The sequence below is a fragment of the Bos taurus genome, chromosome 23 (genome assembly GCF_002263795.3).
Source record: "Bos taurus isolate L1 Dominette 01449 registration number 42190680 breed Hereford chromosome 23, ARS-UCD2.0, whole genome shotgun sequence".
Lineage (NCBI taxonomy): Eukaryota > Metazoa > Chordata > Mammalia > Artiodactyla > Bovidae > Bos > Bos taurus.
Genome location: NC_037350.1, coordinates 51,772,934 through 51,797,988, shown reverse-complemented (window position 1 = coordinate 51,797,988; position 25,055 = coordinate 51,772,934). Strand labels below are relative to the sequence as shown.

At 54.4% G+C, this 25,055-nt stretch overlaps 1 long non-coding RNA gene across 1 annotated transcript in view; it reads right to left on the bottom strand.

The window, feature by feature from the left end:
* LOC104969983 (uncharacterized) overlaps positions 1-21,047 on the bottom strand; it is a 35,496-nt gene extending 14,449 nt beyond the window's left edge. Inside the window, exons 1-3 of the long non-coding RNA XR_009492618.1 lie at positions 20,539-21,047; positions 7,501-9,947; positions 7,068-7,329 (exon numbers count right to left, since the gene is read on the bottom strand). This is a non-coding gene — a long non-coding RNA (uncharacterized lncRNA). The remainder of the gene's footprint in view (positions 1-7,067; positions 7,330-7,500; positions 9,948-20,538) is intronic.
* Positions 21,048-25,055: the final 4,008 nt, after the last annotated feature.

The following is a 25,055-nucleotide window of genomic DNA, read 5'->3' as shown; positions in this document are numbered from 1 at the left end:
ACAGACACACACACACAGACACAGATACACACAGACACAGACAGACACACACACAGACACACAGACACACAGACACACACAGAGACACACACACCACACAGGGACACACACACACCACACAATACACACAGACACAGACACACAGAGACACACACACCACACTCACACAGAGACACACACACACACAGACACACACACAGATACACACAGAGACATACACACCACACACAGACCCACACACATACACACACAGACACACAGTACACACACACATACCACACACACAGATACACACAGAGACACACACGCCACACACACAGAGACATTCACACCACACACAGAGACACACACACACCACACACAAAGACACACACCACACACACACACACACATACACCACACACAGACACACAGTACACACACACAGATACAGAGACACACACACCACACAGACACACACCACACACACAGACACATACACACCACACACATACACACACCACACACAGATACACACAGAGACACACACACACACACCCCCCACAGACATACACTTGTAAATACGCACACACCTAATCAACTACAGAAAAGAACTTCAACACGTAAGGCAAAAGTGGAGCATAAATAACATCGGTAGGCAGGCGGCACACTGGGGCACACAGCTGTGGTGCAGCTTCTGAAAGGGACGGTGTGGACAAGCCAGCGCCCCACCACAGACAGGGGCACAAGCTTCCACAAGTGGTGAAGATGAGGAGAGACCCACAACCCAGCGCGAAGTGGCCCAGGAAGTGAGGCGACTCAGAGACACACACGAGCAGCAACGCACGTGTGAGGAGGTTGGCCGCGCAGGGCAAGGACGGGCAGAGACCCCGCACGGCCCGAGGACACGACGACACCACCGCACGGGCTCAAGGTGGGGCCGCGGGGGCCTGCAGCTGCCATCTGTGCCGGGGGGGAAGCTCGCACCCCTCAGCCAGGCCACCCGCCTCCAGGGCTCCAGCCGGCAAAGTGAAACCACCAGGGACCGAAGCCTCTGCAGCTCAGGCGCTGCTGTGTTCATGGAGGTGGGCCGTCGGGAGAGAGCCAGACAGCCCCTCACAGAGCCATGTGAGCACGTGTGAGCACGCACAGCACGGCATCACAGCCTCTCAGAGGAGGGCTGCGTGGCAGCGGCCCAGCAGGAGGATGACCTGGCTGAGGGGCACAGAGGGCAGTCCTGCTGGGACGCGGGCAGGGTCGGGACTCAGTCCTGCCGCTGCTGTGACCCAGGTGGACTCTGTTCCAAGGACGCCACAGGGAGCAGGTCCAGGTGAGAGGCTCTAAAGGAAGCTGGATGAACCCATAGTGGGTCAGAAGGGTCGTCTGGCCAGAAGGGATTGAGTAATAAAACATCTTCCAATTTCCACTGGGCAAAGCTCTTTCCTTAGTGTCTCCTAAGTCCTGACCATGCTAAGTCCTCTAATCAGAAGCCAGATAAGGGCTTGTCCAATTTCTTCAACTAGTCTTCTAAAAAAAGAAAAAAAAATTACAGGTAGACAATGCACAATGAATATTGTAACGTGACTTACAGAACACTGAATTATTTGTAAAGACATTCTCAGTGGTGTCAATGCTGAGAAATTCTGGAAGAGAGACAGAGATGTAGGCAAGTCAGTTCACAGGTAAGTAGGTAGGTGGGTAGGTAGGTGGGTGGGTGGATATGTGGATGAGTGGGATGATGGATGGATGAGACCAGGCCCCAGAAGCTACTCTGACTCAAAAGACTGACTCAAACCCTAATGCTTATCCTTCCAGTTTCGGTGTGATCTTGTCCTGTGGCTCCTGGTCAGGTCATTCAAATATAAGGTGTCTTTCTAAGCAGGTAATAACGCAGTCAGTCATTACTTAGGAATAACCTAGTAATACTGAGGGGTAATGTGGAAGCTTATAGAAATGGCAACACCTGCCATGATCTACAGCATAGCTATGCGAGAGGAGAAAGAAGCAAACACGAGAAATTATTTCAAGATTCTGAGGCTGATTAGAAGAGTAATGACACCGTTCATGGAAATAAAGGACTTGAAAAGGGAAACCGGTCATGCTGCTGTGTCTTCAGGTGCGTTGAGTGTACCCTCGGAGATCAGGACAGCAGGCAGCAGAGATGAGCGTCTCCAATCCGAAGTCGTATCTGAAGTCGCGAGACAGAGACGGTCACCAGGAACAAGAAAGTGGGAACACTGATAGGAGCATGGACCCTGGAGAGCAGCCCCTGGGAGGAGCCTGAGGAAAGGGGGTCCGTCAGGAGACGAGGACAGGAATCTGGAAGGCACAGAGGCTCGGGGAGAAGAGAATTCGAAGCCCAGAGGGTGGCTTCAGTGCCAAGTGCTACAAGGAGACGGAGAGCAAGGAAGGGGGAGGAAGGATCAGACACTCTGAAGCATTCCTGGTAGCCTCTACAAGAGCAACTGAGCAGGTGATTAAGGGGTCGTTAATCATCAGAATGTCTTCCCTGGTGGCTCAGTGGTGAAGAATCTGCCTGCCAATGCAGGGGACACAGGTTTAACCCCTGGTTTGGGAAGATCCCCTGGAGGAGGAAGTGGCAGCCCACTCCAGTATTCTTGCCTGGAGAATCCCATGGACAGAGGAGCCTGGAGGGCTATGGTCCATGGGGTCACTAAGAGTCGGACACGACTGAGCGACTAAACAACAATTCTTAAACGGAGACATTCTAGGGAGGCCGATGGCCTGAGGAGCGGACCATGGCATGTGTCCCAGACAGGGGCTGGTTGAGCAAAATAAGAGCTATTTAAATATGCCCTTTCGGAGAAAGCGATGGCACCCCACTGCAGTACTCTTGCCTGGAAAATCCCATGGACAGAGGAGCCTGGTGGGCTACAGTCCATGGGGTCACTAAGAGTCGGACACGACTGAGCGACTTCACTTTCACTTTTCACTTTCATGCATTGGAGGAGGAAATGGCAACCCACTCCAGCGTTCTTGCCTGGAGAATCCCAGGGACGCGGGAGCCTGGTGGGCTGCCGTCTATGGGGTCACGCAGAGTCGGACAGGACTGAAGCGACTTAGCAGCAGCAAATATGCCCTTTAAAGTATGTGGGAGGGGAATAGTTGATTAAAAAGTGATCTCAATTGAATGAATTGCTCTTCTAAGAACAGAAGGGGAAAACAAGGAATGAGCGTGACTATTTGAAATGTGAAAGCAACCAATCAATACACATCATCCAAGAGGGATCAAGTACTTGAACATATTTCCTTATCTGCCAAACAACAACTTTAGGAACTATTTCCAATTACCAAAAAAAAGCTACAAAAAGAACTGGATAGCAACAAAGACAACGCTCTCAGTGTGTGTTACACTAACATCTGTAGAAGTTGTTCCTACTTTCCTTTTCAGATTAGATTTTACAGCTTCCAGGAGAAACTTACGCAAGATGTTTGGCATAAACTTGCCAATCAATGCTTACATTTCAAAAGCAAGAGTAATGAGTTAGCTCAGTAAACTTGCTTTGATGCCAAGGGGGGAAATGGTAACAGTGACCTGAGGAGGTTCCAGTGACTGATAATCTACATGAAAGAAACGTGATGCAACACGGGCTGTAATGGCTGCTGGCAGTCAGAGCAGCAGAGCGACTCGTTTGCTGCTTTGGCAAGGCTCGCCCCGAGTTCAGTTACGTAAACATCCTTTGTCAAACTCATTACAGAGTCGAGAAGCCCAAATCCAACCCCTGTAATTGCAAAAGTATTTTCCACACTCTTAGCAGAACGTAGAAACTGGGTCAAGGATAATCATCACTCAGATTTGAAACAAAACTTTGCAGCTGTCCACTTTTTTCAAGCACACCTTATTCCCAGAAGCATTTATCGCTGAATTTCTTTTCTTTATAGATATGTAGCCTGTCTTAAAATTCATGGTAGAAAATGACCAGAACACGAGAGCATGTGGCACAAATAAAGACCACAGAGGCTCCCAGGCACGGCTTCCTGGGCACGAGCACATATGGACAACAGTCCGTATCAGAGGGCAGGGGGTAGGGGAGCTGGAGCTCCTTCAGCCCAGTGTCCCCGACAGCTCGCAGGAGCTGAGCAAACCCACCAACGCCAGCGCACTGACTCCCTGAAACATTCCTTTAACCCTGAGTGTAGAGGAGCTAGGACAGAGTCCTGATGACTTTGTCCTCAGAATTTTGGAATTACCCTGAAGGTTGGCATAGATTTCGTTAATAATAATAGTCAATAAACAATAACAGCAATAATCATAACTGTGGGTTTGCCCTTGTTTGCCTCAAATCACTTTTGGAGAAAATAGCGATAAGTTTCAAACCTCTCGATTTCTGGCGTGAGCTCATCCGAGTAAGTATGGTCTCACTTCCCTCGAGACCTTGAGAGAGAAAAGAGCCCCCTGACGCCTGTCTAGGAGAACTGCTACATCTCCCAGAGGCGTCTGCACTTCAGAGAGGGAGCGAGTCAACCCCGAGTGAGGGGAGAGGAAACCGAAGACGCAGCCCGTGGCCCAGGACGGCAGGACACTCAGAGCATTCGACGAGCGTCCGACGAGCGGCTCCCCCAACCTTGAGGCCAGCTCGCCGCACTCCTGGCTCCCCTCCTCCTGAGGATTTCAGGAAAGAGGACTTCCTGAGTAGCCAGCTCCACCTGCTTATACGACCCCTGGGGAAAGCCTCCAGCCAGGCCGCCCCTAGGACTGCGGGAGCCGAAGCCTCTGGCCGGTCTCTCTCTGTGTCCGTCCGAGGAGAGGGGACCTCACGGGCATCCAGGCAGTACCCACGCTGTTCCCCACGCTGTTCCCCTCGCTGTTCCAGGCCCCCGGGAGGCACTGTGACTAATAGAGACGAAATCCCCGCCCCACGGGCCTGGCACTCTAACAGGGCAGAAGGAGAAGCAGGCGTGCGCACCCAGAGCATGCGGTGTCGGGCGCTCGGGGCCAGGCAGAGAGCAAAGCGCTCGAAGGGCAGAGTGGGGGCTGGCATCCTGGGGCCCGAGGAAGTGAGGCGAACAAGCCGTGGGGTACGTGAGCGGCAGGTGGAAAGTCCCGGGGGAGGAGATCCCAGGCAGGAACATGGCGGTAAAAGTCCAAGGCCCGGCCCAGCGGGAGAGCAGGAGGGCTGGTCCGCAGAGGAGCAGGCCCAGGGCCCCAGGGCTGGGGCCAGGGCGGGAACTTGACTGGGTCCTGGGGACGGGGAGCCCTGGTCAGGAGGGGGCCTGACTTAACGCACATGGGAACGGGCACACTGGCTGAGGCTGAAGAAATCAGACTGGGGTGGGGCTCAGGGTGCCGCGGGGTCCTTGCAGGGGACCAGCCCCAGTGACCTTGGGTGACCTTGGCAGCACGGGCCACAGCAGCGAGGTTGGGGGGAGCGGTTCCAGGTAGGGTCCCCGGGACCCAGGGCCAGAGCAGCAGCGCCGTGCAGGAGGGAAGGCAGCAGGGACGGGCACCACCCTGGTGGGCTCGCAGTCACCGAGCTAACAACAGCAGGAGACTGGGGGCGCCCGGGGTCTGCGGGGCCAGGCTCAGGCGGAAAGTGCCAGAGGAACGCGGGCAAGGGCACTGCCTGGGGTGTGGGATTCCAAGGGGCTGGGCGCTCTCAGGTGGGAGCCGCCACAAGGCAAGGCGAGCTCTGACTCCCCCAGCCGGCCGTGCGGTGGACGCAGGGCAGACGGCGCCGCGGCTGCTGCCACACACCACGGGTTAGCGCCGCGCCGGGAGGGGAGAGCCCGGGAGGAGAGGGGCTGGGGCTTCTGGGACAGCACCTCACGGCCACGGCCCAGGGTCTCAGCTGTGCCCCTCACGCCCGGGGCTGTGAGCCGGCATGGAGGGGCCCTGCGCTCAGGGGACATGCTGCCCAGCGGCCTGCGAAGGGCCAGCAGCACAGCACCCCAGGACTCACCACCAGACGAAAAGATGTCCAAACGTCCCTGGGGCAGGTCAACCCAGCCAGAGCCTCTGCCCTCCCCGGCCCCTGGGGGCCGTGCCCCTCCCCCTACTCGGCACCCACAGGAGCCCTGGGAGAGATGAGAGCGGACCCCACGCAGGACCGGCCTCCCCAGAGCCGGTACGACCCCCGCTCCAGAAGCCCCCACAGGGACTCACGGCTGCCCTGGGGCCCGCGGGCTCACCGCGAAGCTTCTAGGACAAAGGCACAAGCCGGGAACGTGACACCCAGGTCTCCATCAGGCCAGATGACTGCCCGCCACGGGGCTCCCAGAGAGGGCTGATGTGTCCCCCTCGTGGCCTCGCAGATTCTGCGTGGAGCAGGGTGCTCACCACCACCCGGCCGTGACGCGGGACAAACACACAGACCTGGGCAAACAGCCCGCCTGGGCCGCGGGCTGGCCAGGAGCCCACCACCCCCACAGCCCGACCCCCCTCCTGCAGGCGCCCTGGCCCCAGGCAGACTCACTGATCCCCACACGACAATGCCATCACCCTGAAATCTGTGTGTTTAGAAAGGAAAAGCCACTCGCACATACAAACATAATCACACACCACTTCCTTGAAGCGACCAGAAGGGCTGGGTCTTGAGCAAACAGTGTCTGTTGGGAAGCCCACTGGCCAAGGTTAACCATTGATGGGCGAGCTGGTCTCGTCCAACTTGGGGCAACTCTCAGAGCCGAGAGCAAAGGACCCACCAAAGCCGCATCTAGGAGGTGGCGCCCTGGGCCTGCTCCGAAAGAGCAGCTTTCCAGGAGGGCTTTGTCAGAAGACGGGGCCTGGGGGCGGGGAACCCCAGCTCCGGCCTTCTCTGACCAGGGTCCACCCGTCCTCGAGTTTCGTCTGAAATCACACTTCAGATGCGGCAGATCAACACCCACAAAGGCCTTTATCAAGCAGACTTGGACACACGGAGCACCCCGCCCACCGGCCCGTCTCACACCTTTATCGGCTGGACGGCCATCGTGGCTGGCTCTTTCAAAGGTCGGGCGAGAGAAACAGAGGCTGTGAGACCAGAGGTCAATGAAACATCCTCCAAAGGGGAGTGTGGTGGGGGACATTCGACTGAAACCACGCTGCGGTGACCCTGGAGCTGGGCCCCAGCCCCCAGCCCGATGCCCACCTAATGGGTTCCTGAACGTTTCCAGCCTGGAGTCACCCGGTTCTTGGCAGGAATAGCCGAGCCTCCAGGCGACAGTTGCGGGCACCAAGCAGGGTGTTTTGCATCATCTGCCTTTCAAGATGCATACTTTCCAGATGAGCCCAGAGCCACGCTTCTCCAAACACTTCATCCCCCGGGGCCGAGGGAGGGCCCCTGCTCTCTCTGCTCAGCGGCTCTGCACCCGGTCCTTTCCTGCTTTCTTCCCTGCGTGTGAACCGTGGAGCTGGAAAGGAGAAGATTTTTCTAGGCAAAACAGTTCTGGGCAAAAAAAAGAATGTTTTCATCTGCAGCTGGGGCTGCCCTGAAGGATGCTAGGCAGGGGACCAGAGAAGGTTCAGGGGTCTCTGGGGACGCTGGGCCCCCGGTGGGGAGCGAGAGCGGGTCTTCCACCCACCTCTGCAGGTAAACGGTTTCCACGCTTGCCATGAACCCAGCTCCAGCTGCAGACTTGGGAGAGGAGACAGAATCTACGGTAGACGCTCATTCCTCTGAGAAGATCTGCGTGCCTCCCGTGTGTCAGGCCCTCCATCTAGCAGGAAAGGCCCCAGTGTCCAGGCTTCAGCCTCAGCACCGCTGGCCTTTGGAGCAGCTGGGCCTGTATCCAGGGGCTGCCCTGTGTTGCAGCTGCTCTGCAGCACCCCGACCTCTACCCCTGCCCCCCAAATTGTGACAACAAAAAACGTCTCCAGATATTCACCAGTGTTTTCTGGAGAACAAACTCATGGCCCCCAGCCCCCGCCTCCCTGCCCTTGACCAAGGACATAGATGAATAGTTGTAACATTGTATAAAAAATTTAGTGGTAAAGTTACATAAAAGACTGAGTTACACAAAAGAAAGTCTAAGCCTCTTTGCCTGCGTGAGAAACTGCACAGAAGTGTAAGGCATCTGTGGGCACAGAGTGGAGACGGCCAGGGAGCCTGAGAGAGAAGCAAGGCCACACCCGGAAGGATGGAGACCCTCGCTGCCTCTGAAAACGATGGCTATGCGTGCACTGCTGCCATTAAACTACCATTGCAGAGTCTCCTTCTGTTCAAGGAGACTGTCTCATGCAGAGGACGCAGCAAAGGCCAAGCTCTACGGTGCACTCTTGACAGGCAGCCTGAAATGGGTGTAATGAAGGCTGTGACCCTAATGTGAGTGATTCACTCCTTAACAGGCAGGAAGGCTGCTCTTCAGAGGACATTTATTCATTGCCCACTGACTTCATAAAGTTCACGGCAGTATTCCTAGTACTTCTACAATTAACCTTTAGTCATGCCGCTTTCTTACAGAAGAATCACTTAGATGGAACATAAAACTCGTGTGTGGAGGCTCAGCCTTTGATCTGGCTGGTGCGCTGTCCACACAGGACTGACGAGGTACCATTGTGAAATTCTGAGAGGGATGAAATTCTCTGTGATGTTGGAGACAGAAAAATCATTAAGTTTTGCTGTCTGAGCTGTGGTGCCTTCAGTTTAATTGTTGGTGGTAAATCCCTTAGCTGAGTGATTCCTTTAAGGACGACTGTTGTATTAGGACAAATGGAGGTATTCCGAGGCCTGGCGAGTGCGCTCCAGGGTGTGAAAGGCCTGAACATTTGATCAAATCGTAGGCTTAATCCCCTAATTGCCCACTGAGAACGGCTTCGGGAGTAATTACAGAACCTAGTCCTATTCACCGGCACAGCTAATCCTTTCTAAAATCTCACGGAGCTCTTTGGCTCAACAATGTCCTGAGGCTGAGGTTGCCACGAGATTGATAGACACTTGCTTTAAAATACAGCCCTGGACACATACACACAACAAACATACTGCTTTCAAAGCGCTCGCTGCATTTAAGTAAGCATTGACTCAGGAATTTTTGCCTGACTCCTCGGGTGTGTAACCGAGCCCTTTCTTCTCGGGGGTGAGGGGTGAACTCTTGTGAAGGTCAGACAGACTGGTGTACCTTAGACGTCAGCACCTCTGAGAAGTCGTTGCTAAAGACCGAACTGAGGTCAGACAGCCTCACTGCTGCGCCCCGAGGGTCCTGGGCCTCCTTCCTCCAGGCAGGTGCTGGACCCTGGTGTTTTAGAGCAGAGAACAAGCCTCCAGCAGGGAAATCCCTGGGAAACAGTGAGGTCTCTGCTGACCTTGACACAGGGGTGGCCAGAGAAATCTGGGTGGGCTTCACGGAAACGGTGAGCTAAAGCAGGAATGTCTTAGATCACTTTTCAAAGAGTCTCCACGGACTGCCCCCTGGGCCAGGCAAACCTGGAGCCACGCACAGTGGACTCAGTGCTAAGTTGGTGGATGGAGCCCTAGAATGAGCAAGCCCAGAGGGAAGAGTACATGGTTGCATCTTTAACACAAAAAAAGCAGACAGGTCAGCTCTGGTAAAAGCTTGCGGCGTTTTCTTTGGAACCCCCGACCCCTGATTTCTCTGTTTTGGTACTTTCCATCAAAAGTTGCTTCTCCAAAACCATCCAGTCAGATGGGTGATGACTGCAGTTCATTCTGGGGTGAAACTGAGCCGAAGGTGTAAGATGGCAATGGATGTGGGAGGGTTCCCGGAAGGAGACTCACCGGGGAGAGAGCGGGCCAGGGCTGCAGGCAGGGCTGCCCGCGGGCTCATCATCGTTACTCGGTTTAGGTTGTGCCGGCCATGATGGGGGCGAGGCTGCCGTTCAGGGAAGCTGACCCTTGCCTCCCGGGCTCCACAGGCGGGGGACGGTGGCTCAGGAGCTGGCTGTGCCGAGCACAAGGCGCAGGAGCGGCCCTTGGTCTGCAGCGCTGGCCACTGCTGGTCCCCTTGGAGAGTGGCCTCGGTCGCGTCGTGACCTTGCTCCCCGTCCGTGATGTCACCGTAGGACTTTCCCGGCTCTGCAAGATAGGAAGGTGGACTGTTCAGGCTGCCTGGAAGGTCAGCACATTTTAATATCTTATTTTTCTTCCAAAATTGGCCCAAGTCAGTTTCTGCTGCAGCTGAGAATGTCGCCTGGAGGAGGGATGACCCAAGAATGGCTCCCCAGGTGACCTCAGGGGTGGGACCCAGGATGTGACAGAGGCTAACGCAGTGAGGGTCACCACCTCCCACCTCACAGCTCAGTCTTCTGCTTGAGCATCATGAGTCCTTGCAGTCCAGGGTGGCGGGGGCGGGGGTTGAGGGTGAGTGGGGAAGGTGGGGTCCAGTCTTCTGGGCGCGTATGGCACCCCCTGCCTCCGGCTCTCAGCTCACATGCACTCTGTCCCCTGCACAACCCCAAGGTCCTACATCCAAATGCCAGCCCAGTGCCAGCCCAGGGCAGGAGCCCAAAGGGCGGGAGTGTCTGGGGGGATGAGGGTGCTGGATGTCCGGAGACGTGGGTCAGACATGAGGCACCAATCCGCCCTTCACACACATGACCTTGACATGTCATAAGACCTGACACCATCCCAGAGTGCTCCCCAGAGGACCGCAGTGAGGTTCTGACACCATCCCAGAGTGCTCCCCAGAGGACTGCAGTGAGGATCTGACACCATCCCAGATGCCCCCCAGAGGACTGCAGTGAGGATCTGACACCCATCCCAGATGCCCCCCAGAGGACTGCAGTGAGGTCCTGACACCCATCCCAGAGTGTCCCCCCCAGAGGACCGAAGTGAGGTTCTGACACCATCCCAGAGTGCTCCCCAGAGGACTGCAGTGAGGTTCTGACACCATCCCAGAGTGCTCCCCTCCCAGAGTGCTCCCCAGAGGACTGCAGTGAGGTTCTGACACCATCCCAGAGTGCTCCCCAGAGGACTGCAGTGAGGATCTGACACCATCCCAGAGTGCTCCCCAGAGGACTGCAGTGAGGATCTGACACCATCCCAGATGCCCCCCAGAGGACAGCAGTGAGGATCTGACACCCATCCCAGAGTGTCCCCCCCAGAGGACCGCAGTGAGGTTCTGACACCATCCCAGAGTGTCCCCCCCCCCAGAGGACCACAGTGAGGTTCTGACACCATCCCAGAGTGTCCCCCCCCCCCCCAGAGGACTGCAGTGAGGTTCTGACACCATCCCAGAGTGTCTCCCCCCCAGAGGACTGCAGTGAGGTTCTGACACCATCCCAGAGTGTCCCCCCCAGAGGACTGCAGTGAGGTTCTGACACCATCCCAGAGTGTCTCCCCCCCAGAGGACCGGAGTGAGGTCCTGACACCATCCCAGAGTGTCCCCCCCCCCCCCCGCCAGAGGACCACAGTGAGGTCCTGACACCATCCCAGAGTGCCCCCCCAGAGGACTGCAGTGAGGTCCTGACACCCATCCCAGAGTGTCACCCCAGAGAGGACCGCAGTGAGATCCTGACACCATCCCAGAGTGTCCCCCCCAGAGGACCGGAGTGAGGTCCTGACACCATCCCAGACGCCCCCCAGAGAACCACAGTGAGGTCCTGACACCATCCCAGGCGCCCCGAAGAGGATGCAGTGGGAACAGGGCCCTGGGCTCTGTGGGGACAGCAATGGGGTGGAAGGCTAAGGCTCCAGCCTGAGGTCCTGCACTGAACCTCAGCCCCGCGTGCAACTTCCCACGCTGCGACCTCCAAGGCTACACCCGGGCACCTTACTCAGCCTCACCTGCTCACTGCAGAGTGGGCGGCCGCTCGGCGTCCCTCCCAAGATGGCTCATGAGGGATCCCATCTCAGGACATGGGGATGGTCGCTTCTTCCCTCCCCCGGACGTGGACGTGACATTCAGGCCAGTCACTTGGCCACTGCAGCTTCTCTCATTTTTAAAACAAGGGTCAGTAACAACTGCCGTGTTCTGCTTTGAGCTTTGAAGACCCACTGGACAGTCGTTTCTGTGATCCATAAATGTTTATCTTCTCAGAGTGAGGAGTTATATAGAAAAGGAGATTTTTTTTCCCAAAAAATTAATAAGGCCTTATTATTCTACCTATAATGATTCAGTTTCGATGATGTGACATTATGGATGTCCTACCAGATAGAAAATTGGTATTGAAAGCGAATGAAGTAGAGAAACATCTGTGTATCAGGTACAGTCAGCAATGTGCCCAGTTCTGCAGGAGGGACTCTCCTTGGGTACCACCCCCCAGGCTGCACCACGTGGTCCGTGTTTCAGTCGAACACCGTGGCTGTGACGGAGGAACTCTGGGTTTTCACCTGAATCACCAGCTCCGGGGAAGCCGTGGCCCATCCTGGGGATTCTCAGGCAATCTCAAGACAAAGCACTGAGATCCCAGCCAACAGGTACCAAGGACACAGGTCCACTCACGACCATGTGAGGCAGACATGCCCTTTGCTGAACCTCTGGATGACCACAGCGCTGGCGATGATGGGGCTTGAGCTGGAACCAATTGCTGAGTGCTCCCAGGCCCAGCCCACAGAAATTGATACAATAACTGCTTGTTGTCTTAGGGTGCTATGTTTGGGGTGATTGTTATTCAGCATCGGGTAGCTAATACATTACCTAATTGATCTAGACAATCGCACACACGTGCACACACGCATTCCTTGGCCCACAACTTCAACCTGATAATTCTACTGCACCCGAGAGTCCTGGCCTCAAGTCGTTCACGCAAAGGGCCCGTCCTACCCTGATGCCCTTTAGTTCTTCAACAAAGACACTTTAGTCCCTGCTGCCCAAGATGCACTCACCTCATGTCAAGTTTCATTATACACCAAACAGCTGATTCTAGATTGAAGGAAAGAGACATTTGTGGTCTCCATGTCTCTATCAAGGAAAGACAAATACAAATGAACGTACTTGCCCTGCTAATGAGAAAAGCCTCCCTAGGATCTCCTAAGAGAATGAACGGAGATTCCAAATGTTCTGATCTGTGGAAAGCCTGCTAGGCAGGGTAAGGGTGATGGATGTGTGGTGCTTTGTCTGTTGGCTAAAGAGATTCTTCTGAAGAATTTATAGTATGGGCTATTATCAAAAACAAATCAAAGAACCGAAATGAGTGAACAATAATGCATATCATGAATTCTTACTCTTTGAAATATATGGGAGATTTTAATAAGAGTCCAAAGATACTGACTATTTAGTATTTAAGTAAAACACAGTATATAAACATATTCATAAAGATTTAAAAGATTATTCCTCAGTCTGTCACAACCTATTAAATTCTACATCCATCATTTAGTTAATCCCCAAATTCTTTGCCATCATCATGAGATGAAACACTCTTGCTCAACAAAATGATTTGCTTACTTACATAAAATGAGTCATGAAATAAAACTTTATTTCTGGTTTAGACTATAAAATCCAAAAGCTGAGTAATGCTGTCGTGAAACAAAGTGCTCTACATAATAATAGTAATGATACCAGCTAAAAACATTGAAGATGACTTAAGAAAAGTCAGCAGGCAGAAACTGGACTATGTAGGTGTGCCGTAGCATTTAATTTGGGGTGGTGGTCTGTGATCTGAGTTACTGCAATGGTTTTCAAACAAGCTTGGCATGCTGCATGCTGCACCTCAATCTACTACATAACGAAACTCTTCATCATAATACCATTCAGAAACTAGAAGGGTAGCCTGTGGGCCTTTGAGGAAGACAAGTGGATGTGGAAAATGTGGCCTTCTCTTCAGATTCTGTAGAAAAACAGGTCAAACCAATGGTACATCTGTGCAGGAGCATCCACAGCGCTCCTTACTTTATACCGCCCACCAGATTAGCTTGAGATGAGTCACGAACTAAAACGTGGAAGCTAAAACATGAAGCTTTGAAAGGAGCGCATAGGAGTGTCTTTGTGACTTCAGGTAACCAAGGACTTTTCAGCCAAGATATGGAAAACAATAACCATAAAATAAAAAATGACTAGTCTTTATCAAAATTTTACACTGGTGGTCATTAAAAAATACCTTTAAGATAATGATTAGGCAAGAAACAGACTGGGAGAAATTATTTGCAAAACAAATATTCACATTCTATAAAGAGTTCCTAAAACTCAATAAAAATAAAAGCAAGTGAGAGATTTCAACAAAAGAAGGGAAACGTGAAAACTGTTCAACATTACCCCCGATGAGGGAATTGAAAATGAAAGCTGCCGTGAGGTGCCACTGCACGCTAAGGAGCGGGTCTGAGCCCAAGATTCTCTCTCTCTGGCTGTGCTGTGCGGCTTATGGGGCCTTACTTCCCCAACGAGGGATTGAACCTGGACCTTCAGCAAAGGAAGCACAGAGTCCTAACTGCTGGGCCACTAGGTCAGACAATTCCCTAAGACAAAGACGTATTGACAAGACTTAATATTGGTGAGGATGTAAAGCAATCACAATGTAAAACGGCACAATTACTTTGGGAAAACATCTCGCAGTTTCTTAAAAACCAAACATTACAGCTGCATGTGACGCAGGCACCAGGCGTTTGCCCAAGAAAATGAAAACGCATTTCTGCAAAGATCTCCATAAGAATATCTGTAATGGCTTTACTTACAGTAGCCAAGAGGTGAAAACCGCCCACGTGTCCATCCGTCGGAGAACGTGTAAGCTACCTGCAGTGGACTCCTCCAACGGACTACAGTCCAGACACAGAAAGCCGTGAACTGCTCACGTGCCCAACAGCACACACGAACCCTCAGGGGAATTTGCTAAATAAAAGAAGGCTTTGCACAAAAAGTGCACGCTGTGTGCATGTGTCCGTCTCAAATTCTACAGGACAAGTTCACCTGAGGGTGGGGGCTGGGGCTTGATAAGCGTCACAGAGCTTTAGGGGTCAGGGGTCATGTTCGACATCTTGATATATGTTTGGGTCACACTAACACCCTGGTCAAAACCCAGAGGATGTGACCCTTGAGGTTTGCATTTCACTTGAGTAACTCAGAGGGTAAAGAACCTGCTTGCGATACGGGAGACCTGGGTTCCATCCCTGGGTCCGGAAGATCCCCTGGAGGAGGGCATGGCAACCCACTGCAGTGTTCTTGCCTGGAGAACCCCATGGACAGAGGTGCGTGGTTGGCTACAGTCCACGGGGTCACAAAGGGTCAGACACGACTGAGCAACTAAGGACATAAAGTTTACCTCAAAAGAGAAAAACTAAACGAATATCAAACTCTCTCAAGACTAGGTATTTACGGAGAAGAGGACATTCTTGTAATTAAAAATAAGAGGCACTGATAGCCGGCTGGAGGAACAAACAGAGGGCGGGCAGGCTGCACGGCAGGTGTGGCGAGTTCGCCCGGCTGGAGAGGCAACTCCAGTGCACACACCAGGCTTCACTGTGAAATGTGCTGGGACGGAATTTCTCCAAGGCCATGTGTTCGAAAAACTAGCATCAAATTCTCATAGAGTCGGTTTCTTCTTTCTTCTGCTAGCAGTGCTCTAGACGGGACGACAGCCAGGAAGGCCTGACCCTGTGTGTCCGGCCAGCCAGCAAGCCCACACGGCCCGCAGGCTCAGTCCTCATGAAACGCCCAGACACCTCTCTAGCACTCTGCTCAACAAGCTACCTGCAGTTTATGGGTGGGAGACACAAGACAGCCCATGCAATTTATAGCTTAAAGTTCAAACATAATTAGAAAACAGTGGAGATAAACCTGCGAATATTTGCGGCAACCAACAAAACCTTGTTATCACAAATACGAGTAAGTTAATAAATATATTTATAAGACTTTGGAGTGTACTAGTGAGGAAAGGAGGCAGAGGCCAAAAGTCTGATCTGTTTTGCAAAGACTGTATGATTTGATAATAGAAATAGAGCAAAGGCACCGGAAGCAGGCAGGGGCCCCTGAAATGCTGACGGTGAGACAGACTCAGAGCCTGTGAGACGGGAAGCCTCCGTGTGGACCGGGTCTGACAGAACCGCAGCTTTCTGGGCCCTCAGATAGTCCTCCTGATGGCACTGGGGTAGGATGAAGCGAGCTGTGGTCTCGATTGGTGGGGACGCCTGAGACCACGGAGCTGTGAAGCGGCGGGATGAGGCCGCTGGCCCTGCAGCCTGGCTTCCAGGAGGGAGGGGAGCGTTGCATAAGCAGACCGTGGGGAGCAGGGATGGGCCGGTGGCTCCACAGGGCTCAGCCAGGAAGTCATGCGGGGTGAGTCAGGAGTGGCTGCTGGGAGCAAACTCCGGAACGGCTCCATGGGGAAGCGCCCAGGCCTGGGCGCCGGGCTAGGGTCCTCACTTCCCGAGCTGCTCTGTGACCTGGGGCAGCTGCAGCACCTCATCCAGAGAACCCGAGAGACGTTCAGCATGGCAGCCTCACACCCTTTCATTCAAGAGGCACCCTGAGTTCTATGAGCCTCGAGCCCCCGGGGTTCGGGGTCCTCCTCTCTTCTCTGTGATGTTAGATTCCCTTGTGATCACAAGACAGATCGTGGGGTCTCATCACTCTGGGCGGGTCACCAGGGAGACAGGCTGGGCGGGGGGGCTTCCTCCATATAGGTGACGGGCAGCAGGACTGGATTCAAGGCTGGAGCCCGGAGCCTCCTGGGAGCCTGAAACATCCTGAAACAGCTTGAAACACCCCGAAACAGCCAGAAACACCCTGAAACAGCCTGAAACACCCTGAAACAGCCTGAAACACACTGAAACATCCTGAAACATGCTGAAACACCCGGAAATATCCCAAAACATCCTGAAACACCCCAAAACAGCCTGAAACACCCTGAAACATCCTGAAACATGCTGAAACACCTGGAAATATCCCAAAACATCCTGAAACACCCCAAAACAGCCTGAAACACCCCAAAACATCCTGAATCACCCTGAAACATCCTGAAACATGTTGAAACATCCTGAAACATCCTTAAACACCCTGAAAAACCACCTGAAACACTCCAAAACATCCTGAAACATTCTGAAACACCCTGAAACATCGAAAAACACTCTGAAATAGCCTGAAACATCCCAAAACAGCCCGAAACAGCCTGAAACAGCCGGAAACACCCTGCCCTGTGACGGCCCCACACCAAGAGTGTCAGCAGGTGCTAACAGCTATGAGAAATCCCCGTGGATGCCTGCAGACCCCACCAGGGTTTCTCAGAACTCAGCCGCACAGCCCTCAGAGTCGCTTCAAGGGAGGAACGTTCTGAAGCCATGGGGGCCAGGTTTCCCCTGAACTGAAACAAAACTTGCCATGAGGCTCGGAGAGGTTGAGAACCTCGGACAGGTCACACACTGTCTGGGTGCCGCAGCCAGGATGTCAATGCCAGCGTCCAGCCTGTGGTCATCACCCAGAGTGCCACCTGCTCCGCCGTCTAAGTGGAATAGGTCTGCAGACCCAGACATGACGGTGAACCCTCACCAAACCCAGGCCCTGAGACAGACTTCAAGTAAAACAGCAGATGGTGGCAGAACCAGGGTGTCCCCAGAGAAGGAAAGCCCCACCCCAGCTCACAGCCACAAGGGGCTTTGAGATCAGCCCCCCTACCCTCCACCACTGGCCGGAAGAAGCCGGAGCTGGGCACCGGCAGGTCACGTCGTGGGGCAGGCCTGCACCATCCCCTGGCCCACGGTGACCACAGAGCCCCGGCTCCTGAAGGCGAAGCTGAGCTGGGCTGGAGAGGGCTGTTTGTATGGATGTCGGTTTGGAACAACAGTCGCCGCGGGTGAGGACGCTCAGAAACAGACCAGACCCCCTGCGTCCGAGCCCCGGGCAGATGCTTAGGGACTCCGTGGGCTCTGGCCCCTGTGCCCTGGCACCTCCAGCTCCTGGCTCTGGGAGGGCCCCAAGGACCAAGAGATGCTCTCTGCGTGGACACCGTCCTGCAGCCTGGAGGATGGGCGATCTGGAGGCAGAGGCCCCAGAACGGGTGTGGGATTCACAGGGACCTCAGCACGGGGTGACGGTACTTCACTCTTTGCCCATAAAACGACACTTTCTTTTATTTTCTTTCTAAACAGAAATGATTTCTTCTGTGTTACTTGGTCGCTCAACCAGGAAAGAGGAACTCTTTCTACTCTTTATCATCTGCTATTTACTCAGTGCAAGAGGCAGTGCCCAGCTCCTGGAAAGTCCCGTGAACAAACTGGAAATTCTGGCTCCTGGGGGGATCTGTTCATAGAATTTTATTTTCACTGGTTGTCAAGAGAATGGTTAAGATTGCCTAGTTTCGGGTTTCCATTTTTTGTGTTTTGTACAGTTTTTTGGTATTTAAGAGAACTGCAAATTTGTGTTAGAGCAGTAGGATTAAGATAATCTTTTGCTTTTTTTCTTGTTCCCTTTCTTATTTTAAAAAACAAAATATGTTAAGGGAAAACTGAATACAAGAATAAAATATCCATAAAATAAACATTTTTTTAAAATAAAAAATGTGTCAGTGGGGCCGAGTGTTTTGGGGCGAACTTGTCAGGCATGTCAATGAGAGAAAAATGAAGCAGAAAGAAACAGTCCTTCTAAACTGTACAGCTTGTCCTAGAATCGTCAATGTACATTCTCTAGAATGCTCCCCACGTGCCTGAGTGACCCTGGCAGTGACCTTTGCAAGACAGCTGGTCAGGGCGAGCTTCCTGCCCCAAGTCCCCACTGGGCTCCCAGCCTCCTGCCCACTGGTGGTGCAGTCCCTTCGTAGTGTGGGTGCTGGTCAGTCACTCACTCCCCTGGGACAGGCGCTCTGTGAAGGCGGGACCCCTGGGCACCTGGGCCCAAGTCCAGCCAGAGGGTGGCGGCAGGGCGGCAGGGCGGCAGGCGAGCGCAGCAGGGCGGCAGGCGAGCTGAGAGTGGCTGGATGTGGAGTAGACGGCAGAGAGCCTGAGCCGTGCGGGTATCACGCGGCTGCTCCGCCAGAGCCTGCGACCCTGGCAGGTCCCCAGACGCCCTGCCTCCGTTTTTTCTGTCAAACAGGAAGATAACAGCAACTCGAATCACCTCCTGCCCCTCCTCAGTCTGAGAATCCCTACAGTGAGCTGCCCTGCTTGCAGAAGGAGCAATAGACAGAAGGAACAGCCCCCTCGGGAGCGGGAGTGGGGTGCTGTTCCCAGCTGTTCAGGACAAACTCTCAGGAAACAACCGCCCTGCTTCTCCACACATTCCATTTTGCACTTTTGGAAAATCTGTCCCTGGATACGTAGTGTCCCTCGAGCTGGTCATGCCACACTCGGCTCACTGGGGGTGAGGAGCCAGCCACGCTCACAGGCACCGGCCTTGGAATCCCTTGACTGGGCGCAGGGATTGTTCTCAGACGTCACTTAGAGCTTTCTGAGGCATTTACAGGTGTCATTCTCCCCAGGAGCCTCGCACACCACACCCATTTATGACAGAGTCGGGGAGAGGGACGGGGCCAGAGCAGAGGTGCCCCGCCAGCACCCCATCAAACCCGCAAGCTGCACGGGTCACTCCTGGCCGCATCCAGGGTCGCGCAGACTCAGGCCTGGCCTCTGGAGCCCGGCCATCCCCCACTCACCCTCCTGGATGCTCCCCAGCCTCTGGCCCCACCCCGCGCAGGGGTCCTGCGCCTCACCCCGAACCGAGTCCACGTGGCAGCCCCTGAGTAGCCTCCGTCCACTCTTGAGCACAGGGGTCACTGCAACGCAGGCCTGGAGGCAAAACGGCCTCCTGAACCCCGGCTCCAGGCCCCGCACCTATCTCATGCTGGATGAACTCCCCAGGCAGGAACAGGTGCTCCCGCCTCCACTCTGGCCCTGCCCTGGGACCCAGGTGAGCCCGACAGAGTGGGGGTGAGCACCTGGAGCCCCTGCCCAGGAGGCGCTGCTGTGGGCGCTCGGCTCTGAGCGGGCTTCAGGCAGGTCTGATGGGGCGCGGACCCCCTGCAGGCTGTCCACGTACGGTTCTCTGGGCTGAAGCACCCGCTACTGGCCTGGTTGTTTAGCGAACGTGGACCTCCAGGCATGAAGCCCAGTTGTCACCCCAGAATTCCCTCCTCTGTGTCCCCCTCTTCCTTACTCCCCTGGTCACTGCCACCGTCTCAGCCTGCCTCCCGGACACCACCCCCAGCTCCCTGCTCTTAATCCAAAGGCTGTGCTGGCTGCCCGTTCTGCACAAAACAAAACCCAGGTCCCGGGCCTGCTGCCCGTTCTGCACAAAACAAAACCCAGGTCCCGGGCCTGCTGCTGACACAGGCTGACCTTTGTCTGCATCTGCTCAGTCCCAGAGGGTCCGGACCAGACCTGTGGCTGTCCAGACGCATGTGTGCAGGGACAGGAAATGAACACGCAGCCCTCGATCCCCGCCCGGAAGCCATCTGAGGCCCGCGGCTACTCCCCAGGCAGCGCGGTCCCAGGGCCTCTCTCCAAGCCGGGCCTGGTGGGAGAGCACAGGGAGCCACTCTGGGTTGCCCAACACCAGCGAGAAGAAGCGGGCCTCAGTCCCCGCGGGTTCATGCATTCTTCAGAACGAGAGTTCCCGAGCATCCCTCTTCCGGGGACAAAGCAGACCCTGCTTGAGAAATCCCAGGAGAAGCTCCGTCATGCAGGGTGCCCAGGAACCCTGGGACCAGACCTGCCCTGGGGTGGTGTGGGGCGCCAGGGGTGGGGGAGCTCAGCCATGGCCCTCAGCATTGCTGGGGGAGGGAGGCGGTGATGCGGTGGTTTAACTCACGTGGTCCCTGAGCCCGGCGATAAAGACTCCAAGGGGTGCCTGGGGGTGAGAACGAGACGCTCCCTGCCCTGGCGCGCTCCCCGAGGCTCGGCGTCGAGGCCGTGGGGCAGAGCGTCAGATGCGCTTCTCCTGATGTGACTCCAGCTCAGCTGGGGACTCTGATGCAAGACTGGGGCTGGCGGTCACGATTAAACTGCTCTTGGAAACACCTTGTAGATGTTTCTGCAGCAACTTTCTCCTGAAAGTCCTGGTGTCCAGGGGAAGCCGGACTCAGCCCCCCACTGCGTCCCGACCGCCCCGCTCCGGACACGCGTGTGGCTTGGAGTGCGCTGTGTGCCTGCGATGCATGGTCACCCGGGTGACTGGTTCCATCACGGAAACTTACCTGCAAGCGTTTGTCAGTATTTACTCATGCCTGAAAAGCAGGTAGAAAGCCATTTGCTCTCTCTCTGTTTATGGAAACTGTTTTAAAAATAACCGAATTGTGTCAGCATTAAAAAAAACAAAAAAAAAACAAAAAAAAAACAGCCTAATGCAACAGTGCTGGGCTGACTGGCCCTAAATGAAGGTCAGAAGAGCTGGGGGCTTGAAGGGACCTTGAAAACCACGAGCCAATGGCTGCCTTCTTTCCAGGTGAGGCCAGGGTCAGAGGGGCCTCCTATAGCAGGGGACGCTGCCAGGAGCCGAGACAAGTCAGGTGTCCAGGGGACGAGACCATGGAAGCTTCCGGAGACCAAACGCTTTTCCCAAGGTCACTCAGCAGCTCTGGCATTTGAGTCCAAGTTCAAAATCACTCCAGAGCCTTCGCTGGTCTACTGAAGACAGTGCCCCAGACGCTGTCTGCCTGAAGTCCTGTTCCTCCCACCTTTCAGATCGACTCCAGTGCCCAGGGACTCCACCCACCAGCCAGGCAGCTCGATTTTCTGCTCTGCAAAGCAGAGCCCGGGTTACTGAAATCTACCACCAAGGGTTTCACATGGGACCCTCCCAGTCCCCTCCGGCTAAGACATCGACTCCCTGGAGCCCCGTAGCAGGAGCTGATGCCGGCCCCTGCACAGGTGCCCAGTCCCTCAATGCCCAACTGTCCCAAGTGAGGACCACACTTCCCGTCTCCTGTATCCGGGTGTGGCCACAACAGTGCTTTCCGGTCAAGGAAATTCAAGCAGAGTTGCACATGTACCTCTTGGAAAATGTTGCCTACAGAGAAGAGAGGCCTCCTTCCTTGCCGCTTTCTCCTTCCTGCTGGCTGGAATGTGGATGTGATGGCAGGAGCACCAGCATCCACTGTGGGTGATGCAGTCTAGGGAGTGGGGAGACGGAGCCTGGGCCTCTGAGAACCCAGTGGAATAGCCATGCCAACCCTGGCCTGACCACAGCCCATCTTCCAACTTTTCAGGGGCACTTCAAGCATTTTGTGTTTGAGTCACCATTAATTTGAATTTTCTATCACTGGTAACTCATCTCATTTTCTAATGGATTCAGGCAACAATGGACGTGAGAGTTGGCCCATAAAGAAGACTAAGCACTGAAGAATTGATGCTTTCAAGCTGTGGTGCTGGAGAAGACTCTTGAGAGTCCTTTGGACTGCAAGGAGATCAAACCAGTCAATCCTAAAGGGAATCAACCCTGAATATTCACTGGAAGGACTGAAGCTGAAGTTAAAGCTTCAATACTTTGGCCATGTGATGGGAAGACCTGACTCATTATAAAAGACCCTGACACTGGGAAAGATTGGGGGCAACAGGAGAAGGGGGCAACAGAGGATGAGATGGTTGGATGGCATCATCAACTCAGTGGACATGAGTTTCAGCAAATTCTGGGAGACAGAGAAGGACAGGGAAGCCTGATGTGCTCCAGTGCACGGGTTGCAGAGTTAGATGCGACACGAGAGAATAAGCGCGTCCGCAGGCACAAAGAAGAGAAGAGGGCTAATCCTGTGAGGTCAGACACAGCAGACTCTGTGCTTCACCGGGTCGTCTACAGAAGAGTGGGCCGCAAGGAAGAACTTCCCCTGAGAATTCCCTCTTCAGCACCATCTTCTTTGACTTCAGCCTTTAGGATCCTCTGGGTCCACAGCCCTTTCCAGGCTTTGGACGGACGCTGATCTCTGCGTCTGTGAAATGTGAGGCAACGATCTCCCACCTACGAAAGTGAAGAGCCCGGATGCAGGCTGTGCCCCAAGGCTGCGGCTGTCAGGCCGCTGCAGGGGAGTAGCTCACTGGAACCCCAGCCTGAGGTCTGCCGAAAGCCCCCTGCGGCCCCAGGGAGCCCATGCCCAGTCACCTGGGAACCCTCAGCGGCTGGTGGCATGGTCATAACAATCCTGACCAGGGGTGAGTGGGGAGAGCTGAGCGTCCTTCCCAAGAGGCCGCCTGACCCCGAACGGGGAAGGAGACAGAACCTCAGGGCCCCCAGGCAACACGGCCCATCCCCCACCGGAGAAAGACAAGAGGCAGAGGCCGAAGCTGCCCTTCGGGCCCTTGAGCCGCTCCGTCCACACCGGCCTGTCTCTGTCTGCACCCACCCTGCCGGCCCCTCGCTCCATTCTGCAGAGACAGGCGCTCCGCCTCTCCCCTCCAGACCCCCACCCGGGAGCCCACCCTCCAGAGGGGCACACGGGGCACACACCCTGCCTTGCTGGGGTCATGAAGTCAAGTCACCACGTCAGGGGCAAACTTTCCCTTCCTTTTTCTTTTGGAGAAAGAATGGAATGAAAAGACTAGAAAACGTCTGAGTCATTCGTGCACAGGGGAGAAAGGTTAAGTTTCGCTTTTTAAAACTTTTGTTTCAGTCGTGTGTGTGTGTGTGTGTGTGTGTGTGTGTGTGCGTGCGCACCAATGTGTGCACCCGTGCAGGTCCACAGTTTAAACCAAGTGTCTCAGTTGGAAAACTGAAGGTCAGCTCTCGGTCCACAGAGGACAAGGGCAATGGCTTTCTGCAGAGCTGGAGACTCAGTGAGAAAGGAAACCAGTGGGGACAGAGGACCCAGCGCCAGGCCTGGCCGTGCTGTGGGTGCCCAGCCAAGCCTCAGAAGTCTTTGAGCTCCTTCCTCATTTGCAAACTGATGATGGTGATTCCCGCTCTGCCTGCTCCCCAGGATTCTGGGCAGGGCGGATGGAGCAAGAGTTGCTAAACACTGTACATGGCGCAGAACAAGGCAGACTGGGGCGTTGTGAAAGTCTGTGAAAGCCTGGTGGACGGTGGGAAGCTCAAGCCAAGAGGGAAAGAGACGCGTACCAGGGTGGCTTAGGAGCCACCGGGGCACGTCCCCCCAGTTCCCTAGGGAACAGCTGGGTGACACAGTCCGGCGGACACCTCAGGGACCCTTTGCTGCAGTGAGTCTCAGCCACACAAACAGAGGAGCCCTATGCGTCGCGGTGCTGCCCGAGGCCCCGGCCCGGCGTCCGGCATTGACCGGCTGGCTCCGGCTCGCCCCACCCCTTGGGGCTGCGTCCTCCCCGGGCAGGCGGGTGGCGACGCTCCGTGCCCGCCTGGCTCTGGCGCCAGGGCCGGGGTACCCGCCACTGCACGGAGACTCTTGCAAAACACTGGCTCTCATGTCTTGCTGCTGAGTCACAGACTGAAGAATGAAGAAACACTCCTGGATGGCAAACAAGGAAAGAAGAAAAGGAAGAGCACTAGGATGATGTGTTCTTGGACCACAGCTCCAAGTCAGTGTACACTTGGAGCCAAGTCAACACACAGGTCTCTGCGTACAGTGTAAGCTGTTAAAGGACCAAAAAGCGCATTTGTTTCCTTTTTTCTGGTTAAAAGATAATAGGCACACAAGAGCCAAATCATAAACCTAGTTCCCAAGAAGAAGGGAATGTAGGTGTTTCAAAGCTAGTGCCTCTTTCTAAACTTTTCCCTTTAATTGAACTGATAGGTGGTGCAGACAAACGGAGGCCCTGGACAGACGCGTCTCTCTTTACCGTCGCCGTCAGGGAGCCTCACCCGTGACCGCTGCTGCAGGCTGGGACACTGCACCGTGCTGCTATGTGGTCAGGAAGGACACCCTTGTATGGATGAAGTGCGAGTTACTGATCAGTCTCACTTAGGGGTGTTTAAAAGGCTCCTGAGTTTTTTTTATTGAGATACAGTTTACACAGGTGTACACACCGTGGACATCTAGGGTATAAAACATGCTGATTTGATCCAACTATGATCCATAGATGATGCTGTGAAAGTGCTGCACTCAATGTGCCAACAAATCTGGAAAACTCAGCAGTGGCCACAGGACTGGAAAAGGTCAGTTTTCATTCCAATCCCAAAGAAAGGCAATGCCAAAGAATGCTCACACTACCACACAATTGCACTCATCTCACACACCAGTAAAGTAATGCTCAAAATTCTCCAAGCCAGGCTTCAGCAATATGTGAACTGTGAACTTACAGATGTTCAAGCTGCTTTTAGAAAAGGCAGAGGAACCAGAGATCAAATTGCCAACATCCGCTGGATCACGGAAAAAGCAAGAGAGTTCCAGTAAAACATCTATTTCTGCTTTATTGACTGTGCCA